We start from the raw sequence: 12,235 nt of genomic DNA, 5'->3' as shown, positions 1-12,235 counted from the left end.
ATGATTTAAAAAAAAGCCATTAGTTAATAAGCCTATCCTACTACTTTGAATGGGTATGTGGATCAATTCTAGTATTCTCTTCTTTTTTTTTTTTTTAAAGATTGTATTTATTTATTTGAAAGACAGAGATCACAAGTAGGCAGAGAGGCAGAGAGAAAGGAGGAAGCAGGCTCCCCGCTGAGCAGAGAGCCCAATGCGGGGCTTGATCCCAGGACCCTGGGATCATGACCTGAGCCCAAGGCAGAGGCTTTAGCCCACTGAGCCACCCAGGAGCCCCTCTAGTATTCTCTTCTTGAAAAATGGGGCTATAAAAAATTCTCACTATCACTTCATATAAATATTTATAATAATCTTAAGCCCTTTTCATTATTTTACAACAGAATCTGAATTTTAGGTACTTTTGTGAGAGGTTACTATAACAACTGGATGTTGCCATGCACTGGAAACAGATAAATAAGACAAAATATATTGTGGAATCCATATTGTAGTGTAGATTTCAAAACAAAGGATATTAAGATCAATATATTTTCTCATGAAATCTTTGAGATATAGAGTTGTTTATTATTATTATTATTATTGAAATACTATATGGAAATTTTTGCCCTGCACATAATTACCAAATGTAGCAAACCTATTCTTTCCTGGTGGGAAAAAAAAAAAAAAGAAACTCATCAAAAATTTCACAGGACTCCTATATTTGTTGGCCTCTTGCCATAGAGTATATTGACACTGAATTATGAGCAATTTTCTTGGGGTGATCAGTATTTTCATGCAATAATCAATGTAAAACCAGAGAACATCAAGATTAAATCAAGTTCACTCTAAAGCAATCAACACATATAATAGCTGAAAAATTTTTTGTGTGTGAAATTATTATTCCAGTCACAGAACAAAAGATGTTTACATTTTTAAATATATTTTTTAAAGATTTTATTTGTTTATTTGACAGACAGAGTTCACAAGTAGGCAGAGAGGCAGGCAGAGAGAGAGGGGGAAACCGGCTCCCTGCTGAGCAGAGAGCCAGAAGCACTGCTTGATCCCAGGACCCTGGGATCATGACCTGAGCCAAAGGCAGAGGCTTTAACCCACTGAGCCACCCAGGTGCCCCAGATGTTTACATTTTATTAGGACAGTAAAAATATGTAATTTATATCATTGAAAGATCTAACACAAAGTAAACTTTGTGTTTTTGAAATCCATTAATAATCATGTGTCCATACAAAACTTGTAATGAGAATTTTTAAAATATAATAATAACTGAATAAGGCATAAAAATGCCATAGATATAAATTACTACTTACCATAGAAAATTGCATATTAAATATAAAAATAGTACAAATTTTATCTTATACTATTGAAAAACAAGGTAAAGTTCAAATATGGAAAAAGTTTAAAAACAAGACAATGATATCATCATATTATGATAGAGTAATATTCTACTATTCTAAAGATCTTTGTGCATTCCATTTCCATGGTTCAAAAACATCATTGATAAAATTACAGTTTTATTTAAAGTGGAGGAAATCAATTCCACAGCTATATTTTTTATTGACAACAACTTAGTAATGAATAAATTCATTATTCAAGCAGTTGTAACTGCTGTACTTCTAAAAACTGAAATTTCATGAAAATGTAGTGATTATGGACAAAAATACTGTATTATAGACTTTATAGTCCAGACCTTAATTGTTCTCACTACAAAAAAGAAATAAAAACCTTGTGTTAACTAGCACTGAGATAGTCATCATATTGAATATATGAATGTATACTTTAAATCTATGTAATATTATATGTCAATTATATCTCAATAAATACTATTTTCAAGATGAACATCCCTAAAAAAATTATAGAAGAAATTACTGAAGAATAAATGAGATATCAAATTCAGAAATGGCTCTTACATAAGACATTTGGAAAATGATATCTTTGGTAATTAATCAAGTTAATAAATTAATTAAAATAAGGCAAATTCTTCTGTTTCAAACTGCCACAAGAAAGACAGATTTAAATTTCTCCCAAAAAACTATGTTATTCACATAAATTTTCATTATATTGATTTTAAAATGTAAATTTTAAATGTATTTAAAAGCATACAAATGTATAAAATATTAGCAGAAACAAAAATCTGTTGATTTCCACATTCATCATTTCCTTTTTTTTTTCTTAGCATTAATAAAATCCACCTAAAATATTTGCTTAGGCCTCAGGAAATAATAATGACCAAAACCATCTGGAAAACAATTATTTATAATATTTGTCATTCTGCAATAAATAAGATTTTACAGCCTCTCTTTTCAGTTTTATTGGCACTTTAAATAAAAAATCTATGAACATTATTTCTTACTACCACTTCCAGGGTGATCTATATGTTTAGTGAAATGAACAAGTAAGAATAGTACCCTAGATTTATTACAAAATATGCTAAGATAAAGAAGACCAACTTTTGTAATCTGGCTATTGACACTTTCTTTGCAGTAAATCTGTAGCAAACCAAGGCAAGCAACATATAGGAAAACTTTACAAAATATAAATTTAAACTAGTTTACATTTAAATTGTAATTTATACCCTACCAAGTTGAATCTGTACAAAATGTGCATTGTCAACAATTTGGTAATTGAGTGAAACAGGTCCTTTATCAGTCAAATTCTGAAGAAGTTGTGAACTCAGTCATCTCTTTCTGACTCAGTATGTCCCTCTTTCTTTCCTCCCCTTGTCCAGCACAGAAACAGTTTTCATTACTCCTACCTTTCCCTCCCTGTTGGACTATATAGGTTATAATTTGAATATTTTGTTAAGTACATAACAAAATTTTAATATATGTATGTGTTATTTTTTTGGTATATCATCAAAAAAATAGAACAAGTTTTTATTTTAATTCAGGTATTTTTGGCCACTCACTGGCTATGTATCTTAGAGAAGTTTGTTTTGTTTTTTTACTGTCTCAGACCCTTAGATTACAGTGTTGTTGTTTTTTTGTGTGTTTGTTTTTTTGTTTTTCTGTATGTGTAATTTAACCTGTATATCTATCTTTTTCCCAACCACAACAAGAATATGTTAACCTTTACTTACAGCTATCAATATTTTTATGTAATATTGAGGAAAATTTCCTTTGAATCTTATTTTTCTGCATTTTCTTAAGTTTGTAACTTTATTTTCCATAGCAAATAATTTTAAATTATCCATATATGGAACAGCTTCTTCGTTTAATCATATTTCTTATACTTCAATATTGATTTCTGGTTTTAACTTATTTTTTAATAATATACCTAAGATGAGGGGCACCTAGGTGGCTCAGTGGGTTAAGCCTCTGCCTTCAGCTCAGGTCATGATCTCAGGGTCCTGGGATCAAGCCCCACATCGGGCTCTCTGCTCAGCAGGAAGCCTGCTTCCCCGTCTCTCCCCAGCTATTGCTCTGCCTGCTTGTGATCTCTCTCTCTCTGTCAAATAAATAAAATAAATTAAAAAAAATTACAAAGATGATGAGCACTCTTTTTTTATTATTTATAAAATATATCTTTATGTCTATATAGCCTTTTTCCTTGGAAGTTTATCTCTTGGTTTTAGTTCACTGCATCCTTTAGCTTTTCTTCATCATGTTTGATGTTCTCATATATTTCTATTTTTTTCATTGTTATGATTTTGCCATCGTTTCAGTAGTTTTAAATGCTATCAATAAAACAATTATGTCACTCTTTATGTTTAATTCCTACTCGGAGTTTCTAAACCACCAGGAGCCAGCAATAGGAAAGACTGTTTCTGTTTGCCTTGAGTATGGTGATTTCCCACCCAAAGTACTAACATAGAGATAAATTTCATGACCACTTGTCTGAACTATTGGAAAACTGTTTCTAGTCTGTGGTAACAGGAAGAGTTTTGAGACAAATTCTAAACAAAAAGCTTATAATCATATATTATAGATATTCTATACTCATTTATTTCTATTGTCAGCCTATAATCTTTTCACATCTTCCTCCCTAAGTGTTACTAAACAAGTATATATTTCCTCTTTAATTTCACTAGTCTGTTTATCAATTTAATTAGAATAGCCTAACACTATTATGATGATTTAATCTAAAGGTGGAAATACTAGAGAACTTCTTTTACTAGTTTGTCTAATCTACTTTTTAACCAAAACCCTCTTGATCATTGTTTTCTTATATATTAATCATGAATATTCTCATTTATATCTTTGGGTGTTTTTAATCATCTCTCATATTTTTTATAGTATATAACTTTTCCTTATAATTCCTTACAAATGTTTCTTCTAACTCATGTCCAACAATTCCCATTATTTCCCCATCCTACTTGGAATAGCAAGCCTCATTTTTCTGACATCCCATTTAGAAAATATCTGCCCACCAGAGAATTAAGTGAACTCCCTTGAATTCCTCAAATATATACTGAAAACTATATCTCTTATCAAGTCTTGGGCACCTGGGTGGCTCAGCAGGTTAAAGCCTCTGCCTTTGACTCAGGTCATGATCCCAGGATCCTGGGATCGAGCCCAGCATCGGGCTCTCTGCTCGGCAGGGAGCCTGCTTCCTCCTCTCTCTCTCTCTGCCTGCATCTCTGCCTACTTGTGATCTCTGTCTGTCAAATAAATAAATAAAATCTTTAAAAAATAAAATAAAATAAAATAAAATGGGTGAAGATGAAAAGTTACAAACTTCTGGTTATATTAAATAAGTCATGGAGATGTAATGTACAGTATGGTGACTATAGTTAATACTGTATTGAATACTTGAAAGTTGATGAGATAGTAGATCTTAAAAGTTTTCATCACAAGAGGAAAGAGATTGAAAATATATATGATGACAGATGTTAACAAGACTTAGTATAGTGATTATTTTGCAAAATACACAAGTATTATGTCATTATGATATATACCTGAAATTAATACATTATTCATCAATTATACCACAATTTAAAAAATGGCAGAACTGCTGTTACACACAGTCAGAAAAGGACTAAAATTTTAGAAAATGGCATTCTGCATATGGCTGTAAAACCATTAAATGATTACATTCCTCAGGAAAGGCCAAAGAAAGACACCATTTATGGAAGCCATTAGGACTCAGGAGTATGTTGTTGAGAAGAACATCAGCATTATTAAAAGTCAACTGGTGGCTGTCTTCTGTAGACCAGGCTGATGATAGAATGGACTGCTATAAAACTTATATTTGCTGATAGAATGGAGATGAAGTCCTCTTTAAAATGCTATAAGCCAAGTGGTGGTAGTTAATCATGACAAGTTAGGTTAAAGCAATTATTCTAATGACTGACAAGGTAACATGAGGGTGGGGGTGGGAGAACATTATAGAATTATGGAGATATTATGAGAACACAGTATCAACAGGGACAAATATATGGGTATTCAGCAAGGGTAAAAGTCAGTTTACATCAGCAGAAGTAATTTAAAGATGGATGGTTAGGAAGCTGAGTGTGAAAGGCATAGGTGATGAAATAATATTTTGTGAGGATGAGGTTTATGTTCTGATGTAGAGTTTAAATCAAAGAATTTTATATAACACTCTTATTCTCAATAAGGAGAATGTGTGACACTTGGAACCAAACAGGAGAATTAAGAGGTTTCTACTTAATGATTACAACATTTTAGAACTCCATGATGTCAATACTGTTAAGACTTTACTCTTGGACTAATCAGACATGAAACCTGGAGTTTATACTGTGACATAAATCTAGGAACTGAGTTGAGAAAAAATCATGACTTAATTCATTAGGCAAACTTATACTTAAAATTAATTATTTATGTATATATTAGTGTCAAGGAAAAAAGTTAACATGTAACTCAGAATCACCTAAAGGAGTTTGGTTTACAACAAAACATTTTTTTAACAAGGTGGCATAATTTATTGGTGGTAGATAAATGTATTAATTAGAAATCTAAACAACTATCAAATGTATTATATAGAGACCCAGGATAACACATGGGAAAAAGAAAAAAAAAAGTGAAAAGCCATCTAAAAACCACAGGAATCCTCACAGAATAAGGAATTGTATCTATGAGAGTGAGGGTAAAAGAATTGGTTAAAGTGTTTTTGAGGAAAAATAAAAAGAACAGCAGCACCCTTTCATCCTCTAAATAATTTATAATATTTGCTATTAGATGCATTTTTGTTTTATTGTATCTATAAATACCTTGTCAAGTATTTTGCACAATATGTACATTACAGAGTAACCCAGAGAGGCCACTTAGTTTTTGATCTATTTCTACACCTGACTGATCACAAAATCCTTCTAACTGGCATTCTCTATAACAAGAAAAATTCAGAGAATCTAGGTGCATCCTGCTAAAATGGATTCTTTGAATAAAAAATAAGTACATGGCACCCATACTTACCACTTATCCATCTGCTTTCCAGTTTCCAAAATTACTCTCTTCTCCCATTCTTTTTATCTTTGTGGATTTGTCTCTTCTATTATATAATTGCTTTTTAGGTAAAATTCATTTAAAAAGTATGTAAGTCTTAAGTTTACAGATAGAAGAACTAGCAAAATCTAAAACAACAAAGATCTGATGAATTTACCACCAACAACAACCTAACCCTTCTCAATTATTGTCCCTTGTCTTACTACCACAGTTAATTAGGTTTGCCCAGTTTTGAATATACTGAAAATGAAATCAAATTGTAAATACTCTTAACTGTCTAGGTTTGTTTCTTCTTTCAGTACTTTTAAAATTATATTTAACTTTAGTAATGAATGTACAAGTTTTATGTATTATCTCTAATGACTAGTTGGTTATTATCAAAGCTGTTATGGACATTTCTGTCACATCACTGGTAGACGTATGTACTTTTTGTAATAGGCTATGGAATTTCTGAGTTGTAGAAAAGGCACACGTGTAGGTTTATGAGATCAAACTGTTTTCCAAAGTGTATTTATTTTTAATAAAAACAACCCAAAAAGGGGATGTTCCTGTTGCTTCATAATCTACCCAACACATAATATAATCAGCCTTTTTAATTTAGAGGCAATCTCAGGTATATCTAAAGGTTTAATATCACAGATTACTTTCCATTTCTTTGTGATTTCTAAACTTCAGTACATTTTCACATGTGCAATAAATAGTTATGTGAATATCATCTTTCTGATGTTCTCATTCACATATTTGTCGTATTTTTCTATTGGGTTGTTTGTTTGCTTAAATTATTATTTGCTAGATTTTCCTGTAAACTCTCTCACTTACATGTATTAAAATATAATCTATGCTTTCCCTTTAACTCTCCAAATAATGTCCTTGGAAGAGAATGTTTACTTTTATTGCACTCTAATTATCAGTGTTTTCTCTCATGGTATGCTTCCTGTGTCCTGTTTAAGATATATTTGCCTAATTCTGGGGCACCTGGGTGGATCAGTCAGTTGAGCATCTGACTTTTAATTTTGGCTCAGGTCAGGATCTCAGGATTTTGAGATCGAGTCCCGTGTTAAACTCTATGCTCAGCGGGGAGTCTGCTCCAGGTGCTCTCTCTCCCTCTCCCTTTGCCCCTTGCCCCTCTCACACTCACTCTCTAAAATCAATCAATAAATAAATCCTTTAAAAATATATATGCTTTTTTCAATACATTGAATGAAATTTCCTTAAATCTGTAACATGAAGTTATGAAAATATTCTTCTAGAAGCTCAATTGGCTACTATCTACAATTATATAAACAATATATCTGTATGTTATTCACATTTTTATATGTTGTTAAGATATGACTTGGGAAAATTTTTTTCCTGCTTGAATTTTCCTGCTTGACTTTATATATATATATATATATATACATATATATATATATATACATATATATATATATATACACACACACACAGTTTTCAGAAATAGTACAGGTAAACTGTACTATAAATATATATGTATATTTTTTTCTTTCTCATGCTTGTTTTAAGGAAAAATGAGCAGCATGTGTGAATTTCTTTTGGACTGTTTCTATTCAAAAATCCATATGTTGTTATTTGAGTGGACACTTGAGAAGGAGGGAGATAAATAATCTTTTTTTTTAATCTTTAAATGGATGCCTATAAACATTAATATTAGATGAAATTTGGAATTTTTATTAACAAATTTAATTTTAATAGTTGAACTGAGTCTTTTCATGGATTTTTTTTTTTAACTATCTGAGGGTGACATTGAATAATGGTCCTTTTTGAGATTTCATTCAAAGGGGAGGACATCAATTCGTGTGGTGACTGATGATAAATGTTGCCTTGGCTAGACAATGGCACCCAATTGTTTGATAATGTGATGAGCACTGGGTATTACATTCAACTGATGAATAACTGAACTCTATAACTGAAACTGATGTACAATATGCTGGATAATTGAATTTTAATTAGAAAAAGAATACACCTATCATTATAAATACTGAATAACACTGAATAATATATGGAATTGCTGAATCACCATATTATACACCTGAAATTAATATAACACTGTATATTAACTATAATAAAATTAAACTTTAATTTAAAAGAAAACTAGTATAGATGTCACTATGAAGGTATTTTGTACATTTGGTTAACTTTTCAATCAGTTGACTTTAAGTAAAGGAAATCACTCTCAATAATATGTATGGTCCTCACCCAATCAGTTGAAGGTCTTAAGTATCCCAGAGAAGGAAAAATGCAGCCTCCAGTCTGTAAGAGAAACCTTGCTTGACTCACCTACAAAGACTGCAACTTCAACTCTTGCCTGAGTTTCCAAGATCCCAGTCTGCCCTTCAGATTTCAGACTTGTCAGCCCCCATAATGAGCCAATTCTTTAAACTCTCTCCCACTCTCTCAACTCGTGTGTGTGTGTGTGTGTGTGTGTGTGTGTGTGTGTGTGTGACGCTTTGACACCACTCTCCAACTTATTATTTAAGTTTGAAGATCAATGGTAAGCTTAGTCACCATTTGAATAATAGAATATGCCAGGATGGTGGTCATGGAAGTCACAATCCACTAAGGAGTGTGTAACAACTCACCTGCCAAATCAAATAACACTGAAAGTAGAATATGCCATATGTATTACTTTGCTACAGTTGTCACAACTGTGTTATGAATTAGGTTGCATAAACAACATAAATTTATATTTTTCCAGTCTGGCAAATAGAAGTATAAAATCAAGGTGTTATAAGGATAAGACTCTGTTCCTGACCTCTGTCCTTGGCTTGTATATGGCGTGATTCTGTTCACATCAAATTTTCTCTGCATGTGTCTTTTTCTAAATTTCCCCTTTATTTAAAGACACCAGTCATATTAGATTAGGGTCCACTGCAATGAGTTTAACTAATTACCTTTACAGTGACCTAATTTGCAAATAATAAAGTATCTTTGTCTTAGATGCTTACTCCAGGAAAGAGTGAGTATAGTAAAAATGTTACATTTTGACATACTAGGAGTTGGAACTTCAACATATGAATTTTGATGGGGCAATTCAACCCATAATGCCATGTAAACTTGCCAGTCTCCCCTGATTTAATTTTTTAATATTAAGAAACAAAGTAGAATTTGTTTTTCTATAAAGGATTATAAATATGTCATTTAAAAATTTTACCTCTCTCCAGATTATTATCTGCTATGCTATGCTTACTTTACTTTTTTATTAGCTTTTAATTTATTTTTCACATTCATAAGTATCTTCTAATTCATAAAAATTTGGCATTGTTTGGGTTTTGGCAGCCAACTGCCTCTAAGCCACATCTACCACCGGATTAAGTAATACTACTTTCATTAAAAATTAAAATTATAATAAAATTATATGTATTTAACTATATCCATCTTTCATCCTTTCTATATCATATGGTATCATAACTAGTATATCATTCATTTACACATATGATTTTATTTTCTAAAATCTGTTAATGGCTGAGTTTACTTTGATTTTTTAGGCTTGATAATAATTATTAATATTAAATTATTGTATCTTTATTGTTTTGTCATAGATTGTAGTAAAGCAAAACTCCAATCTAAGTCCACTATGTTTATTCATGAACAAATTAATGCTTTAGGTCTCACATGCCGTAACAAATGTTTCCATTATTGAATCCATCTAGAAAATTTCTAGGACACATACAGGCTTTGGATAATCTCATTCATTCATAAAAGAACAGAGACATATACTTTAAGACCCACTTCTGGTATTTCTTTATATTGTTGCATTAAAGTTACAAGCTAATTATAGCCATTTTCTTTTATCTTATATAACCTTAACTATTCAGTTGTGGAGGACATAAAATCTATTCTGAATTGTGCGCTGTAGGAAGTATTGCCATTCATAGAGAGAGTGAGTATAATTACTTACTTAGGTTAAGCAAGCCTTCTCAATGCTGAAATTTATCATACACATTTACATATTGTAAAAAGCTTTAAAAATACATGTGAATAGTAAAAAAAAAAAAAGAAGAAGAAAAAGAAAAAAAAATGAATAACGTTTCCAAAATCACTGGTGACTGGAGTACATTGTTTTTATAAGTATATATTTTTGTTTCTCTTTCTTGTCATTTAAACTCAGCCTATATTTGACTTTATATTAATAATTAAAGCTCATGAACCTAGGTGTATTTAAAAGTCCATATTGGGTTGGGAAAGTGTATGCCTTCTCATTTTTAGTAGCTCCTAAAGTCCCAATTAAAATAATCAACACTAATTAATATGGAGAAACCCAATAAATAATTTAGGAAACAATTGCAAGGAAACCAAGTTATATTTTACTTTTGGATGATCAACAATAACATGACAGAATTTTGTATTTTCTAATCATACTGCATTGGAAGTTAGTTCTGTAAATCTCCATGTATCCCAGTGCCTGTTAAATAGCACAGAATAAAATCAATGGTCAATGAAATTGTATTTTCAAGCATCAGAGTGCTATAAACAATGGCATACCATAAAATAGAAACCCATAAAAAAAGGAAAAACTTTTGTAAGGAATATAATAGATTGCTTCTTTTCTGGTGATGTTAGTGGTGGTAGTGACTTGAATATCATTAAAGAACTATTATAACAATAGTTACCATATATTACTTCAGATTCTGAAAATGACTGGGACTTTTACACAGACTATGCTTTGCCAATTGTTTAAGCATAATCTGTCCCACTCATAGAGAAACTACAGAGTAGACTTGTAGATACCCATTGTGACCACTACAAGGAAAAATGATCTTGGAGGCAGTCATCCTTATTTTAGAAGACAGTCATTTGGTTAAATGTGCCAGTTCAGTCCAATAAACATTAAGTTGACTTGATGCTCAGTCCAAGAAAGTTAACAGAAAGCCTCTTAAAATATCCTGCCTGGGGTCAACATCTTCCTGGAAATCTATAGATCAGAGATGCTAGAAACCAGGCCTAAAGAAATAAATTATTTCTATAAAGGTTCATTTTTTTTTTTATTTTTAAGAAGATTTTATTTATTTATTTGTCAGAGAGAGAGTGTGTGAACAAGCAAGGGTAGCTGCAGGCAGATATTTTAAACTTCGTGAAACTGATGTTGGCTGTTTCCTTTACACGCAGAAGCTATTTATTTTATGAAGTCCCAATAGCTTGCTTTGCCTTTGTTTCCTTTAACTCAGGAGACATATCTAGAAAGACGTTCTTATGACTGATATCAAAGAGGCTACCGCTTATGTTCTTCCATGGGATTCTTATGGTTTCAGGTTTCACATTTAGTACTTTTATCCATTTTGAACTTATTTTTGTGTAAAGTTTAATAAAGTGTCCAATTTCATTCTTCTGCATGTTGCTTTCGAGTTTTCCCAACACCATTTGTTGAAGATACTGTATTTTCCCTATAGGATATTCTGTCCTGTTTTATTGAAGATTAATTGACCATACAGTTGTAGGTTCATTTTTGGGTTTTCTGTTCTCTTCCATTGATCTATGTGTCTATATTTTAACAGTACCATATTGTTTTGATTGTTACAGCTTTGTAAGATAACTTGATCTGGGATTGTGAAACAAGCTGAACAATGAATGAAAACATGTGGAAGCATAAATCTCAAGGGTAAAAGTAAATACTGAGTTAACACAGAACAATGTAGTAGTATAATGGTAGTGCGTGAATTATTTTTAAACTTGATATAAAAATTAAGACAAATATTAAGAATAAATATAATCACAAAGTGACCAATTAATAGCAATAGAGTAATAGGAGACTTTAATAATCTCATTTTCAATAATAGATAGACCATCAAGAGAGAAAATCAATAAAGAAACCATGGCATTAAACAATA

This window comes from Mustela lutreola, chromosome 2 (assembly GCF_030435805.1).
Source record: "Mustela lutreola isolate mMusLut2 chromosome 2, mMusLut2.pri, whole genome shotgun sequence".
In the NCBI taxonomy this organism is placed as follows: domain Eukaryota; kingdom Metazoa; phylum Chordata; class Mammalia; order Carnivora; family Mustelidae; genus Mustela; species Mustela lutreola.
The sequence above is the reverse complement of the archived record's forward strand: the minus strand, read 5'-3'. Positions refer to the sequence as shown.